This window comes from Buteo buteo, chromosome 13 (assembly GCF_964188355.1).
Source record: "Buteo buteo chromosome 13, bButBut1.hap1.1, whole genome shotgun sequence".
Taxonomy (NCBI): Eukaryota; Metazoa; Chordata; class Aves; order Accipitriformes; family Accipitridae; genus Buteo; species Buteo buteo.
This window is the reverse complement of record NC_134183.1, coordinates 30,971,258-30,988,287: the sequence shown is the minus strand read 5'-3', so window position 1 is coordinate 30,988,287 and position 17,030 is coordinate 30,971,258. Positions and strand designations below refer to the sequence as shown.

The window sequence follows — 17,030 nt, the reverse complement described above, 5'->3', positions numbered from 1 at the left end:
TTTTTCTCCCAAAATCAAGGAATTGTTTTGGCTTCTTCTTTGCTGAGGTCATTTTGTGTCTGCATAGATAATAATAAATAAATACATTGTAATCACTGTGGATTTCTGAGGCAACTGAAGCTATTTGGGCTCTTGGAGAAAGCAAGGCTGGGAAAATAAGCTGGCAATTTTTTTTGTGTGTCACATGCCCAACTTAAACAAGCTTAAATATAATTTCCCTTATTCATCTATACTTTAAAAAAAAACAAAAAAACACCAACCACAGCTGGCATTAAACACGTAGTGTGTGGGCAGCTATATTATGTGCCCAATTTGCAGACTTCAGAAGGAGCACTCACAGGCTGGTTACAACACTGACAAAGCAAATCCTACCCCAACTGATTCTCATGCACCCTTGGCAATCAGTTCTCTTCCTGCTTATTTTTCTGCCTTAAATTAATGTTCCAAATACTACACCACTAGCTACACCCTGCTGATTTTGTGTCATACTTATGAACACGATACAATCATTAGAGGGGTTCTCCAGATGAGCCACCACAGAAATAAACCTCAAATTTTATTTTGTTTTGTCTTTCCTGAAAGGAAAAGTTCTTGATGTGGCATCTTAATTTGGATATCTATTGACTGGTGTAGCAAGCTGTCTCTACCTCTAAGATCCCAGCTGCTTCCTCTACAGATGTTAAACTTTTTGGAGCTTCTATAGGAAAAGGCCAGGTTCAAAATATTGGGAAATAATACCATGATATTTCCTGAAGTGGACCTTATAAGGTCAATTCACTCTGGCATGTCACCTTATGAATACTGTGATTTGCTGAAGTGATTTTCAAATTCTCATTAAAATAAGTGTTGTTGTTTCCTTAGCAATGCCTTTCCCTCCACAGGAGCAGATTACTGGAAGCTACTAATGGTGCTATTTCAGTCCTAAGTTCCCACTTGTCTACAGCTTTGGCATATAAAAGGATATAGGGACCTGCTTTGGGACCCCTACCAACGTGCTACACAAGAAATACATACCTCAGTCTTCACACCGTTTTATTGCCAGCTTTCTGCCATTTCATCTGTACATTTATTTAGGTAGGCTTACTTAAATGAAAAAGATACAGTATGTAGCTTTTCCATTTTTAAGTTCTCCAAAGGACTCTAAATCTCGTCCTTGTCCCTAAGCCTTGCAGAGGTAAGAGACAACGGAAGGAGACACAAGGAACCCCAGGCATTTCAGTTACAAGTGCACAGCTTTTGAGTGGTCAGTGAATTGAATTTGCCCTGCCCCCAAACATAAACTACTGAAACCAGTCAGATCTTTCACATACAGTCAAAATAAAGTTTTGCCTGACTTAGCAGGAAGAACTCAACAAATGGAGTGAACAGGACAAACACTTTTGTAATGATATGGGCAGCCTTATAGGACTCCACATTCAAAGCTGACAAAAAGATATTCTTAAGACAAAAACATTCTTATATCTTCCTTAGGGATATGGCACATCTCTAAGGATATCCAAGAACAAGGACCAAAAATTAATCTCTATTCACTTGCTGAACATGGCATTTCTCTGTTGCTAATGTTACAATCAGAGGTGCCAGTTTACTTAACAGAAAGTACTTTATCTTAGTAACAGGACTGAATATTAACTACCACAACTACTACTTGAGGCCCACAACATGAATGGGAGGATGTGTACCTTAGTGCCTAAAGGCCAAACAAGACCAGAACCCCTTCCTCTAAGTATTGCCAAAGCCTGTGTGCGCTGAAGCAGTTTAAGAGGACAGCACAAAGGGAGGGGACGGCACATACAAACAAGCGGAATGAGCAACATGAGACCACTTAGTCATGTTAGTTCTACATTTATGTATTTAATTTTCATGGGTAAGACCGTATGTCACTACCAGGAGCCTAGCTAGCTGTAGTGAAAATGGGTTGCCTTTAATTTCCCATTCTTGCTACAAGCACTACAAATGCATATTTGCCCACCTATGAGATTTTGCAAGGTTTTAAGAGCCAGGAACAATATATTGCACAACATGGGTTATGCTGTGAAGTTCCAGCTTCCCTGAAGTCCACAGCAAAATTCCCATTGACTCAAGCAGAGCCAGGACTTCCTATCAGTTCCCAAGAGGTCAGCTGTGCTGAGAACTGTGAGCTGCGTGCATTGCAAAGAGCGAGTATCACCAACCCTTCAGCTTGCACTCACTCTTCTTGTGATCGTTTTTGCATGTGGTGGTTTTAGCTTTGCATGCTTTACAGATCAAGAAGCCACCACAGCATTCTGGTTTTGTTTTATTTATTTCACGCAATAATGAGGCACACTTAGTTTCTGTTTTCCAACCAAAAGTGCTGCAGGGATGGAAATCAGATAAAACCTCATAATTCATCTGGTTTCCCACCCCCACCACCTAGTTCTCTTTGTAATTACCCAATTGTTGCAGCTCAGTTACTAAAACTTTTCCCTGCTCCAAATAAGCTTCAAACCTTGTTTCTTCAGCTTCAGTTACACATTATCAACAGCGCTTAAACTGTTCTTGCCTCACTGATGCATGTATGAAATCAGAAGACAAATTTAGATTTGGATGAATTGCTGTCCCCGTAAGGACAGTAGTTGACCATGGAAAGACAACGCAGTTCTTTGGCAGTACTGCTCCTGACAGCTACCACCATCGGGGCCCCTAGCCTCCACAGCCACATGGCAAAGAAGAGGAGACTAAAATAATCTGCATAAACAGATAGGGCCTGAGCTGTAGGAAATTTTGCAAGTTTGGTTTGCACAGGTTCTTGTGAATTTTTCCTTTAATTTTTCCATATACGTGTTTTTGCACCCCCTGAATTTCACTTTGAGTTTCAGGTTTGAACAAGAATGTTAAAAGCTCAAATTGAAACTCACTTGAAACCATCAGGTTTCATTTGCAAAACCGTAAATGGGCTTCAAGTCGTTTGAAAGGTGCAAATTAAGGAATTTAAGTGAAACTTACAACAGACAGTTTTATATCTAAATGCAGAGCAAAACTTGAAAGTAGGCAAGTTTTGTGTGGTTCTGTAAGAAACATTTCATGCAGCAGTTCTCCTGGGCTTACTCTTGGTGTATGTGGAGAAATGTGCTCTCTGCACTCGCTTAAGATGTTGCAATACTCTAATATGCCAGATTATTTTTTCTTTAAACCTCTGCTTAATATCGCTCCTCCTTACTCTCTCTGGAGCAGAACCAGCACCAAGACCTTTGGGCAATGAACTTTTATAATAATTCCCCATAAATCTCTTCTCCTATTTTAGGACCTAAGGAGTTCCTTGCTCATGGTTATGCACCATCTGTCATTATCTACAAAGACTAAAATGCCAAGGATGGCCTTCAGCTGTCAGCTCTGCCCCTCTAAACAGGGTGTTACAGGATGTCTCATTCAGCATTTGCAGTCACAGGAGAGGGGAGATTCTTTCATTCAGAGCAGGGAATAGCCTCCACAGCTGCAGAACACAGGAGGCCCAGGGAACTTCCTAAGGCCAGCAGCTGTGGAAGCAAATTTTGGCTGGATTGGTCCATTATTGTTGATGTACATTAGGCCTGAAAATCAGCGTCAGGAAATAGTGCACATGCAGAAAGACTCATGGTCTTATTTTTCATACTTAGCTATGCAACTGCATAATAGTTAAACTTTGCTTTGATGTTATGCTCAATATTGTTAATATTAATAAAAACTTATGCCAGCTCTTCTGGTGAAGTCATATTTAAAGCAAAACTCAGACCTGCCACCACCTCCCTTTTCAACTAAACCAATACACCGGTGCAGTAATCACGACTTGAAAAAGTTGTCACAAGCACCAAGTTAAACTAACTCAGACATCTCTTCTTTCATACTGTAGTATGTATGAAGTTGAGGACATTCAATTTTCACTCTTACTGTGACATAAGGACCAACTACTTACCATCCTAAATTACCCAGCAGTATAGCTGTATGCCCAATCTCATTGCAAAAGTTCAGCTTTCAGAAGCTTCCTAGGAGACCTACATGAAGACAATGAAACTTAATGCAGCATTCGGCACTATGCTTTTTTAGTACTTCTGGCTCTGTCATTATGCACAACCCTGAAGATGGGGAGATTTCCTGTCACTCTGTTGCGGAATTGCTTGAGTCTTCTTGTAAACTCTGGGCTAACTCATATTATTTTTGCACCTTGATTTCAACTCCAGTAATATAGAGGCAACTCTTGCCTAACTTCACAGAGACGTGTGTTTAGTTCATGACGTTCCGATATGCTCAGATGTAAATTCAGAACATTATTAGCAATACACATAACCCTAGAAAGGTCGAGGACATTTTCCCCAACACGTTCAGGCATACACTACATATGATCCTTCCATTTCCTTCCAGTTTCAGTCTGAGGCAAAGGGGCAAAGACTGCCCTCCAAATCTAGCGTCTGCAAAGCAGCAGCAGATTTGGCGTTCCCTACTTCACACCCTGCAGAGCAAGCCAAAACCTAAGAAACAGACTTGCTCAACAGCTGAGCAACAGAGGCAGAAACAGATCCATTCAGCAAGGAGAGCCAAAGAAGGAGTCAGAAAGAAAGCCAAAGCCACCAGCTTCCTCATGCTGGCTATGCAAGTAAGAAAGGAGCCCAGAAAATGGAGGCAGCAGAGCAGGATTACACTGGGGTCATTTGGTTTAGCTCCCAAATGGTTGCTAACAGATGCCTCTAAGTAAAATTTGCTCCGCGTTGCTGCTGCCTCATCACCCTGGAGCCACATACCCCATGCTCAATTTGGCAAACTGCTTCTCCTTGTCTGCTTCATCTACCCAGGCTGAGACCCAGACATCAATAGGCCCATGTGGGGGGCCCAAACTCCGCTGGCTGCCCTGTGTTTTGGACCCATCCCTAGAACGGGTAATTATTCCTTTAGCAGTGCTTGCCTGCCAGAGAGCATCTCCCAGCCCACCCCTGCAGAGTTATGAGAAAAGTGCAGCTGAGAAAAGGAGTGATATAGAATGTGTCAACTGACGAGCAGAAAAGGATCAAAGACCACTTGATAAGCATAGGAACAGAGAATAGTGAGGCAGGAGAGGACACTGAAGGAGAGGACACCAAAAGGGACAGAGAATTTGGGGAACAAAAATGTAAGAGGAATAGTATGACACGGTGGCTCCCAACCTATGGGTTGAAGGCAACACATTGTAAATGTTGCTTGTGACACAGGAAATTAAAATGTTCCGAGGAGGACATGGAAAACAAAGTACAATGTTGCCAGCAGCGTGGTACTTGCTCAGTGTTGCTGTCAATAAGCCAACACAGGTTGTGGAGCACAGCTCTCTATCTCCCTCAGGTAGAAGTTAAAATTACTCCACCTGATTCCCCTCTTTTTTTTTTTTTTTTTTTTTTTTTTTGTGGCTGCATCTCTGGCTAGAGGAATTTGGCTCTGGAGCTGGCCAGCTCTAGCTGGCTACAGCATGTGTAGGCACACTCTGCAGCCAAGATGAAATGGTCACAGTCCATTTCCCTACAGACAAGCGAATACCACACAAAATGTCCCCAACTCTGCCTGTGGCTGAACTGGCCTCTAATTCTTAGTGCTGCTCATTTTGATGCTCTCGCCAATGAGATGGTGACAGGCACGTGGAGAGATGCTCACTGCAGCTTTCTGGGCTGATCCTGTTTCTGAGGGTATGATCTTAACTTCCAAAAGTGCAAATCTGCCACGCTTCACAAGTACCCAATATATCACAAAAAATTGAAGATTCCTGGTGGAGATCAGATGAAGGAAAAGACCCTCCTGTGAGAATCAGAAGATAATGGAATGTCTTCATTTCTAACCAAATAAACACTGGAATGTTTATTCTCTGGTCCCCAATTCATGTACATGATGTTTTTGAAATATTTCTATTTATTTTGTAATATGCAGCAAAATGAATGCTCCTTACACACAGAAATAAACCACCCTTTTTCTCCCTGCCATACACACACACACACAAAATTCTAGTAAGAAACTTCCTTCCACATCCTTCCTCTGTGGTTGTGAACTCCTCTGGGGCTGACAACTCCCAGCAGAGCCAACAGAACACTTGCCATTGCTTTCTGTCAGAACATGATTGTGCCCCTTTCTTGTAGCAGGCAGAGAGTTAATTGAACAGAGTAGATGTATTGTAGGAGACAGGAGTAAATCAAATTATATGAAAACATTCCCACGGTTTTGATTTACTTCACAGAAAGAAGCAAAATATTAGACATCTTATATTACTTCACGTTTGCCTGGAGGGCAAATGTGAGGTAAATGTTCAGAAAATTCTAAAAATGTAGCAATAAGCCCCTTGTACTCAAGTCCTATATGACTTCTGCATTACTGAGAATACAATATTATTCTAAGATGCTGAATAGCAGTCTCTAATCCTGTTTCAGAGGGCAATAGATTCCACCGGTTTAGATGGGCTATTCCTTTGCAAAACTGAAATTGGAAAACTAACTAAAATTGTAAACAGCACTCTCGAAGCAGTAAACTGGTCACGTTTGTAGTTTTGCTGACATCTACTGAGGGAAAGCGAAATTGCACATCTTGGCAATGGGATGAGGGGAGACTTGGCTGTTATTGTTTGCCATTTTAGTTTTCAGACGCATTTTATGCATGTTTGCATATTTATTTATTACTTACCTTGTATCAGTATTCACTTGCTTCATTTAAGGTCAGTGAGTCAACAGAGACGTTATAGGAAACGTTTAAGAGGAAATACAAGGGACATTCATGAGGCAGTATCCCTTATATAAATGCTGCAGACTTGTCCTTACAGTTATAAAAGTCCAAATGCCCAGATTGACACACAGCATCAGGTATATCAGGATGCACACCTAGTTCATACTGACTGCACATAAAGCCCTCAAATTATGGCAGCTGAAGCCAAAATCCACATAGTACAAAATACTAGATTAAGCAAACCATGCTGCGTAAGTGATATTGAAAATTTATGTATCATTTGTTTCCTATAGGAAGTGGATAATTTAGCTAAACTATGACAGGAATAAAAATATCATCACTAACAGAACGGTACTCAAAATAACAATTCAGAGATACTTTCTGATCTGTGTATGTCTGTTGTCATGATGACATATGGCAGTTAAACTATTCAGGCAATTCAAGAAAAATTTTTGCTGGTATCTCATGCATTATAAAGCATATTCTTTCCCCATGCTGAACAGAGCAGAATCCATAGCCATCCTTACAGCCACAGAACAATAACCATTACTACAGATCTCATGTCTAGGGATTTCATTCTACAAAGTTAACAGATCTGTGTAACTCAGTTTGGGTAATAGCAAAACTAATTGGGGGGGGATACAGGGGGGAGGGAGGAATAGAAACAACATATAAAATTCTAATAGAGTTGGAATGAATCAGGGTGATAACGATTGTGAGTTGATTAATGTTTCTCCACTTCTGGGTGAATTTCTCATCGCTGAAGTTACACTGAATTTACAGGATTATAAATAAAAACTAATTTGGCCAATAAATATTTGTAACATAGGGCAACACTATCAATAAAGCAGCTTAATTAATTTTCTTTTTGTAATAAGAGAAACATCCAAAGTCAAAATTAAATATCGCGTTACAAGATTTGATCTGTGATGAAGTTGTTATGAAATGCCCCTCTTACCTTGACAGGGACAGGATTTCAGTGTCTGAAAGGGCTTTTCACATTTGTTTCTGCAGATTCTGAAATGGATATAAACATAAGATGAGATCTTTGGCTCATGTATCTGATGTGTAAAATATCCCCAGCAGTCATTTGTGGTCACACAGGGCTAAACCCCAGCTTTTTTACATGAGTAGGTCGAATGGATAAGGCTGATGATACACACTCAGCTCCCACTTAAGTTCTGCTTTGAGTATCACACATAGATTAAAGACTGCAGTGCAGTGTTGAAAACCCTCTCCCAATTGTTCTCTAACTGAAGGTACCTCATTTCCATCTATACTCCAGTTATCACCTTGAAGTTTTCTTGGTACCTAAAGCTTGGCTTCTATATACATTCTGACATGCCACAGTCTTGGGAGGGCTGTACAACTCAGCACTTACTTCTCACATGGGGGTCCATCAGGATTCATGCAGTCATCACTTGTATCTCATCCAGTATACATTCTCATTGGTCACACTGGCCTCCTCAGAAAAAGTAGTTGCGGCCTCATCGTTCTTTCTGGAGTAGGAAAAGGTGGGTTATACAGCTTGTCCACCACAATAATCCTTTGAAGAGTGACTGGAACCTAATCTTTCCCTTCCATGTGTTGGAGAGGTTAGAAACCCAGGCCATGTTCTCCCTCTCCCTGAGGCTTGCTAAACTGCATAACAGCTTCCCCAGAGAAGATAAGCTTACACCAGTACAGAATAGTTTGCAGGCCTGTGGCTAATGAATTCTTCAGAGACATAAAAGAAATAGACTTGAAGGGAACAGGCTCTCTGCAATAAAGGGATTTAATTCCAGCTGAATTCTACAGTCACCTCATCATTGGATGGTGTGATTTCAGAGAAATGACAGTCACCTAACTTCTGAAAAGAAATACCTAGGAACTTTTTCTCTTGCCTGTCAGACTGCAAATCCAGCGTACCTGGAGGTACTTCCTTACTGGCTCTCTTTTTGATTTCTGGTGTGATCTGGGCTTTGCACGGGTCTTTCAGAGGGAGCTTCTCATCTGTTGCATAAGAAGCCCTGGCACTTAACTCACAGCTGTGCCTTTCACTCTGCGCTCAGACTTCTAAAAGCTGCACAGCACAGTGCTCAACACTGTAACATCTAAGTCTCAGAAAATCTCTTAATGAAACGCCATTTATACACTTATATCAATGCACTTTAAATGGGCATTTAGGAGGGTCAAGTATCTAGCGAAGCAAAATCACACGGCCTGGTACTTGGATGGAGTTCTAACACGGTGTTATATTTAAAAATACACAGATCAGAAATAAAGATGAGGGAGCAGATATATTTGAACAACTGTTCCTGAACAGAAATCATTTCCTTATTCTATTATAAATCTACTTCTGATTACCTACAAAGAATGTTGAAACTTTTGGCTTTCTAGAAATAACTTGGTTCCAAAGATGAGTCTCTGAAAAGGCTCATTCTGGCTTGCACTCATTGAAAACCAAGGCACTCAAATTAATATCAACATTTTGGCAATTCTAATAACAAAGACTGCCAAAAGTATGTTGTCTATCAAACATACATGGAAGAAAGATGTTAGAATATTAAGAACAGATGTCACAGATATCTTTGAAAATACTCATGCTCCCTAAATACTCTGCAAGACAAGATGTACAAAAGCTCATGAAAGATGAAATTAATGCATTTTGTCCAAATGCTTCCAAACGATGTATATGTATGTAAACTTACTTATAAAATATGTACACTTAAAGATGTTAGAAAGGAGGATTGTGTCATAATTTGATAATGGCCTTGTATCTTAAAATTAGAGCTTTAACAGTTCAATAACATATTAAAGACTACTTTTTATAATCTGTAATTTAAACCTTTTTGTTCTGTTTCACAGAAAGCGTGCAAAGTTCTCCAGTTGAGTATTCATTTATTTACCTTTTAATTCTTATTCTACTGACAAAGAAAGTCTACAAAAAAACTGTTAGAAAAACATCTAAATAGTTCAATAAAAGTAATCTTTACATAAAAATAACTTATTGTCTAAAATTAAAAGACCACTTAGAAAACCTAAGTATCTTGAGAGTTTATTTGAGCAGGCACAGAACATGCTTTCATCCTCTGCCCTAGTTATTTTCAGTATTGACAATTCCAAATAGTAAAAATTAAGCCAGCTTCCAGAAAATCATGGGGATTGGCTGATTTACTTATTTATTTATTTGTAAATATAGGAAGCATTGGATTCTTTTTAATTGACAGAATTAAGAAAAGATTTTACCAGCAGACCTGATGTTTCCAGATCTCAGGCATTGAAAATCACCTTACACAAATTAAGCCAAAATTTTAATATATGACAGATTCAGGTGATAGTGTGTTAAAAAAAAAACCAAACCACCACCACCCCCCCAACCCTATTGAATATTTTAAAGCTCATAATAAAACAGTGGGCAATGACAACACTGTGTTACTTATGAGATGGTATTTTAAAGTCAACAACCAAGAAACTGGAACATAGCACTTTGAGCTAATGATTTTCATTTTTTAATTTTCATACTGAAGCCAACATTTCAGTAAGAAGTGGATCATGGCTTTATAAAATACACCACCAACTTGCATTCACTTAAGCAAGCAGAGCCGAACAAGAGTTGTCTTTATTTTAAGTTTAAACCTGTGTGCATGCTAAACTAAAATAAAGATTTTCTGAGGTAAAAGACTAACTATTTGATGTTAAAATGACTGTTCTGAACTCGGAAGCATGATGTTGTGGATGATATAAGAGCAATGTAGTAACATAATAATAAAACAATACAATCATAAGGTAATAGTAGCAACAACAGTGACATTTTCTGTACTTTAAAGTTTTTAAAACAGTGCTCGTGTCTTCTTACTGTATAATGCTGACAGGATAATAGCAACTCAATACTGACAACTACAAGGATAATAATTTCTTGGCTAAGGGCGGACTGGCATACCCTTACAGCCTCACAGGACACAGACTGTCGAGCTCCAGCCCCACCATGGAGGCTGGCTCTCCTCCCGCAGCACAGCCCTGAAAAACATGTTTTATTTCCATGAGCACCAGCATGTGTGAGGGCTTCACTGAAAAGAGATAGATTTAAGCCTGGTTTTGTGAAGTACACATTTACAGGCTTTGTTGAACCAGGCCCTAAACCATGGCTTCTCTTATTTCCAAAATCATCCCCTTACAATTAACAGATGTGAAGGCAAACTTGACATACATGGATGGCTTAATTTTTTCCCTTTGAATAACCTGGTTATATCCAGTTTCCGCAGCAACTGTACAGTGTTTACATTGGGGTTTTTTTGTTGTTGTTGTTTCCCTCTTTTAGTAATACGAAGCAGACACGGTGCATCTGATTTACCTCAGGAGGCAGCAGGAGAGGAAGGGTGCTGCCGGCTCCTCCGCGGAATGTGCTGAGGGGAGTGGAAGGGGGCGCTGCGGTCGGAGTTATTTATTTTGTTAATATCTTCAGACCCCAAGGGCCCCATTCTCGTCCTCCCTGGCCGGTCTCCAGACCGAGGCTGTCAGCCAGGGAGAGTATAACATCTTCAGGCTATGGCCCATTTAAACTTTTTCCTCAGCTCTGGCTAAGCTTTTCCTGCAGCTCGCGGGGGAGGCCACGCCATCCCGCCTTGCCACGCAACCGCCATGGCCACCAGGCCCCACGGGGCCGGGCCCCCTGGTGCCTCACAGGGCCGGGGCCCCACAGGGCCTGTCCCTGTCCTTGTCCCCCCGCCTCGGTGCACCTGCGGAGCCCCGGAGTCACCCACCTGAGCCTGCTGGCACACAGTGGTCGTGAGGCCAGCTCCTCCCTGCCTGAGCAACCCAAGACCCGCAGTGCAGCTGGGCCATCGTTCTCATTTCTGTCACCCACCCCGGCGTTTTCCGCCCCCTCACAAAATCCCTGGGCCAGTACTTGAGGCTGGGATTTCTCCCCCGAGCCCCGGCCCCTGGCCTGGGGGGTGACTTGCAGGGAGTTATTCCTGCTTTCTGCACTTCCCTTCTTCTTAAGCTCCCTAAGGAGGGCTGATATTTGACTAAAGCATCATGAAAGAACCAGATATTCAATTACATGATTATGTCAGATAGCCTAGCTTGATAGAACATCATAAATCCTGAGAAAAGCATTTTAATGTCGGTGTTAAGCTGTTACCCAGAAATTGCAAACAGGCCAGCTACATTCTTCAAGCAATGGAAAGAGAAAGAGTATCAGGCAGGGTGGCATATACCTGTATTTTTCAGTAAAAATATCAAAAGACATTTGAAAACCCTCTTAAAGAATATGCAAAATTTATCTTGGTTGGTTACTCTACTGACACAAGGGTATGCTACCCAGCACAACGTTGTTCATTAGTAGGGCTTCATTAACGCAGGCAGAGCTCGGTGCTAATGGGGCTACATTGCCTCCAGTGCCCTGGCAAGTCAGCCAGCTTTCTGGAATGCTGCCTGGTGCCATGTTGATGTCTCTAATGGTGTTACACCAGGAATACAAAAAACTAGTTATAATTTTCAAACCCTAATGCAAGTTCCAAACAAGGCCTTTTTTTTTTTTGGGGGGGGGGGGGGGGTGGAATTTGGTTTCTCTCTACCTTAGGGTTTAAAATTACTATGGCAGCCTTGAACCATCAGCACAATGACAAAAAAACACAAAATGCCTTGTAAGGCACAGCTCAGCTCTGCAGCAGGGAACAGGGTAATCATGGGGGGACACTGACTCTCCAGCCAGAAGCACAAATTAGGATTTTACTGAGGTCATGGTTCAATCAGATGGCAAGCCTGTTTTTAAGCACCTAGTCCTGACCACAAAAACCCCACTACTATGCAGGTGAGACAAATGGGTACCCTGGTTCAGACTGACCCCACAGGTTTCACATTTGATCCAGCCGTTCTGAAAAACACCTTTCTCCTGGCAGGCTGTGTGCCAGATAATCGAGTATTGCCTGTCCTTATGCAGCTGGCATAAAATCATAAAGGCGGCACAACCCGCATACTGGCTGCTCCAGCTAAAGAGACAACAGGAGTAAGACGTGCATCCACATAGCCTCCATCCTGGTTGAATTAGTACTGTTGGGTGATCCTGTATTATACAGCACCAGTATTACTAAGAGTAAAACCACAACCTAGAAAAACATTTCCTGCTGCAGTGGCAGGCTGTAAAGTGGAGAGTTTATCCTTCAGTAAGTCTCCTGGTTCTCCACTGGCTATGCATGGCCAGGTGGTCCTTGATCAAAGCCCACGTACAATGTATTTATATGCAATCTGATCAAGGGCAGCCCTGAGACATACAGCACTCCTACAAACATCCTCTTAGATTACTAACACAGACATCCATCTCACTGCAGTGTCCAGGCAACAAAGGATGGATTTCATATCAAGTTCCACGATAAAGTGTAATCTGACTCTCATGTCTCCTCTACTCCCGTCAGTAAGGCCATTTATTTAGACATGAGTTTAGCAGGGAACATGTAAGTATTAAGTATAGGCTAGGTTTAAGGGTGAGTGTCACGCTCCCCTTTCTAGCACATGGCTGGAAAAGGGATTCTAGGCTTTCATCCTGATTTCTACATCATTGAATCTTAGAGCCTCCAAATATTTCAGAGCTATCCTTTCTTACGCACTAACACTTGAAAAAGAGCACACCAAGTTCTCTGGAGCACTTGCCTCCTAAGCTGTGGCAGAGAATTATGGACTACATACACAGGTTAGACAGATGTGACACAGGCTGAAACACAAACTGTTGCTCCCTCCAGACCTATGAAACTTTATCTCTCATCTCCTGTTTTTAAAAGGTAGGAAATGTGCAGTTCGGGTGACAGTCTCCCACAGATCCTCAATCCACCAGTAAAAGCAAAGTCTGGTCATTCTAGCACAAAACAAGAGGCAGAGATCCTTTTCTGTGGAAGAAGAGTGTGATACCTCATAAGACAGGCATAATGGGTGAAATCTGAAATGGTGCTTTGTCAACTCCTTTTATGCTAAAAGCCAAACACAACTGATAACCCTGAGCAACTACTTGTAAGATAGAGAAGAGAGGTCCTCTGAACATCTGGCTAATATACCTGACCTGTACTCTGCTTTGCAGGAGGAGTCTGATATCCTAATAACAATATATGCTGTTTGCTGGGTTGTTCTTTTGGTTGTGGGGTTTTTGTTTAAAAAAAAACAACAAAACAAAACAAACAAAAAAAAGGGTGCTATTTATAAAATAGCAAATTGTTAGCTTTACCATCTAATGAAATATTTACTTAACATTTTTTTCCTACATCTTGCCTTTTCTTCTTTTTTAAATTTTCTCTGCATATAATGTGGGTATGTGGCATATGAGTACAAAAGTCAGCTTGTAATGTAGGTACTTAAAGGGTTGTTATCTTTGGATCTCTACAAAACTTTATAATCATTTAGGAAATAAAAATACCCAAACAGAGGAATCACTTAACATTTTAAATGTACATATGTCAAGTGTCTCAAGAGCCACTAAATACAAACCTATGAAGTTCACTTCCTCTCTACTGTATGGCAGTTTGAGTCAAAGGAGGGGTCAGCTCAAGCTCTTTTGCCTTTACACAAAGCACAAAAAGAATGCATAAAGAGAATTTACATCTGCTACAAGTAATTTGAAGTTAATCTTATTACTGTTTTCTATCAGCATTTTTCATTCTTGGGAAGAAGTAATCAATGTTGGAACAGGGCACAGCTGATAAGACAGCTACCCAGACTGCCCCATCCTTTCAGCAAGACCAGAAAACAAAACTGGACAAGGAAACCAGAGCTGTCGGTGTATTTCAGATTCAAGATCTGATATGCAATTTCCATTAAATTCCATGGGAGTTAAGGTAGCCAAACCAGACCCTCAGGTTTTAATCACAAATAGAACTGGAAACAGTGACTGCCCTGTAAGAGAGGAGTATGCTGCAGTTATGGCATGGGGCAGCACACAGAACAACAGCAGCACATCCTGATTACCCATTTACCTGGTCAGCACAGACCTGTTCTCTGCAGTCAGTACTTTGCCCAGTGGAGTTTTAAGCACCCGCAGATGAACACCTAACACTTTCCCATAGGGGATCATTCAACAGATAATTCCTCTGTTCCAAGAGTTTTTGCTTAATAGTCACAATCTACATTTTCCTCTTAGCTTTATCCATTCAGTTTTATTCCTTGTCTTTCCTCAAATGCATCTCTCCAAGTAATAAACCTCTAAATAGTTCATCTTCCTCGTCCATGTTCCTATAACAATGAATAGATTACACTGTCTGAACTATAACACTACAAATTTACGGTGCATAGTTTTAGCAATAAGGAATTAGGTATTCTAATAAACACAAGGTTAAAACTAGGGGAAATTAATTACCAAGCTATAGATCAATGAGCAAGAGGTGAAACTGCCGAAGAGATGCTCTTATTAGATTATCAGACTCAAGGCTGATTTATAGCTTTCACTGTGCTTCCTTATCCATCATTTTTATAGTACGTAGAAAGGGTTACAAAGCACAAATTGCCTTTTTTTAATTAACATTGAAGTTTTACATAGGCTTAGATGAGGATAACCAGGCTGGGTTACTTTTTTTTTTTTCCCCCCCCAAAACATGAAATCAGAAAACATATTTTATTGATCCAGGGGAGCTGTGGCAGAACTGAATAACACAATACACTTGTCAGCCTCCAGCTTCCTAATATGCTTGCCTATTGATTTGCCCAGAAATTACAACAAACTGGGGAGCAGCCCTGCTGAAAAGGCTCTGAGGGTCTTGGTAAAGAGCAAGCTGCACAAGCTAGCAGTGTAGTGTACCTATTCAGCCTGGAGAAGGGAAGACTTCAAGAGGACTCAACAGCAGCCCTCCAGTACCTATGAGGAGGTCATCAAAAGACAGAGCCAGGCATAAGCTGAAACAAGAGAGGTTCAGACTGGGTTTAAAGAAAAACTCCCACCCAGGAAGACAGTCATATACAGGAACAGGTTGCCCTGTGAGGTTGTATAGCCTCCATCCTTGGGGGTTTTCAATACCAGACTGGATCAAAGCCCTGAGCAACCTCATCCGGCCTCATAGCTGACTGCTTTGTGCAGGAGATTTGGCCAAGAGCACTCCTGAGGTCCCTTCTAACCTGAACTGCTGTATGAACCCAAGCCTGACTCAGGACACAACAATTTTGACAGCTAGCACACAAGGGATTTTCTGAATTGTACTCAAACACAATTCTGCCTCTTCCACCCCTGAAAGCGATGATGACCCGAAGGTCAGGCTAACGCAGCAGTTTGCTAAAACTTTCTTAACCTGTTGGTAAAGCATAACTCAACCAGTGGCTCAACAACATTGGCGGCCAGCTTACACTAGTGCTCCTGCTAGCGACAGCTAAGGTAGGAAACTGTAGGAACATGTGCTGATGTTGACATCCTGGGCTGTGGGGAAGCATAAATTAAACTTAAGGTGGCAATAAAGATTACTAAATCTTGAATTCTCTTCAGAAGAATCCCTCAGCTTGTCCAGGGCCACTGGCAACAGAGATACAGATAGTTTCAAATTAATAATAATTAAAAAAAAAAAAAAAAAGCACGAATGTAGTAATTTTAATATAATGTGTAAATAACTCTTCAACTTCAGAGACATGATTCATTCCTTCTGAAATAAGTGAATTTGCAATTGTAGCCCACACTAGAGGCTTTTCTAAGGAATATAAAAGTTGCACAAAATCTGAGCATGCTTTTACTAGCCATTCCCTCATCACAGTTGTAATATCAGGATTAGATCTGGACTGCAACCAGTGTTTCATTCAGTCTTGTAGCTTCATTGCTACTTCTTTTAAATACTCTAGTACATATAAACATCTCTTCGCTGCCTGTAAGGATCGGATCTGGACTGCAACCAGTGTTTCATTCAGTCTTGTAGGTTCATTGCTACCTCTTTTAAATACTTCTGTACATATAAACATCTCTTCACTGCCTGTAAGGGATACCATGTTCTTAGCACTACCATTTTACCAAACTAAAAAAACTAAAAAAAAGTTTTACATAACTAAAAAAGAAAAAAAAGGAAAGAATCTTTAAAAATATTGAGAATAACTTTTTAAAATGATTATTTATAATTTTAATTACAGCACAATTTAAGTGGTTACCATAGCTGGAATGAATTACAGTGCACCACCAGGATTTTCAGAAAAGGCCCTTCCACCCCAGGAAAAGTTCAGTTGCATTCTGCTTTAATGGCTCTTGGCAAGCTTGCACTATTGTTTTTGTACAAACAGAAGTAAATTTGATATAAATAAAAAATGGAACTTTATGTGAATGAAGTAAACATCAAATTCCTTTATCTTCAAAAGAAATTCTATCCCTGAATAATTAACTATGATATATTTATAAAACTAGAATAATTGAAAACAGAATTCTAAGTTGATTCATG

At 40.7% G+C, this 17,030-nt stretch overlaps 1 long non-coding RNA gene across 1 annotated transcript in view; it reads right to left on the bottom strand.

Annotated features, from left to right (window-relative positions):
* Positions 1-8,595, bottom strand: part of LOC142039125 (uncharacterized) — a 133,811-nt gene extending 125,216 nt beyond the window's left edge. Inside the window, exons 1-3 of the long non-coding RNA XR_012652820.1 lie at positions 8,572-8,595; positions 8,045-8,162; positions 7,622-7,680 (exon numbers count right to left, since the gene is read on the bottom strand). This is a non-coding gene — a long non-coding RNA (uncharacterized LOC142039125). The remainder of the gene's footprint in view (positions 1-7,621; positions 7,681-8,044; positions 8,163-8,571) is intronic.
* Positions 8,596-17,030: the final 8,435 nt, after the last annotated feature.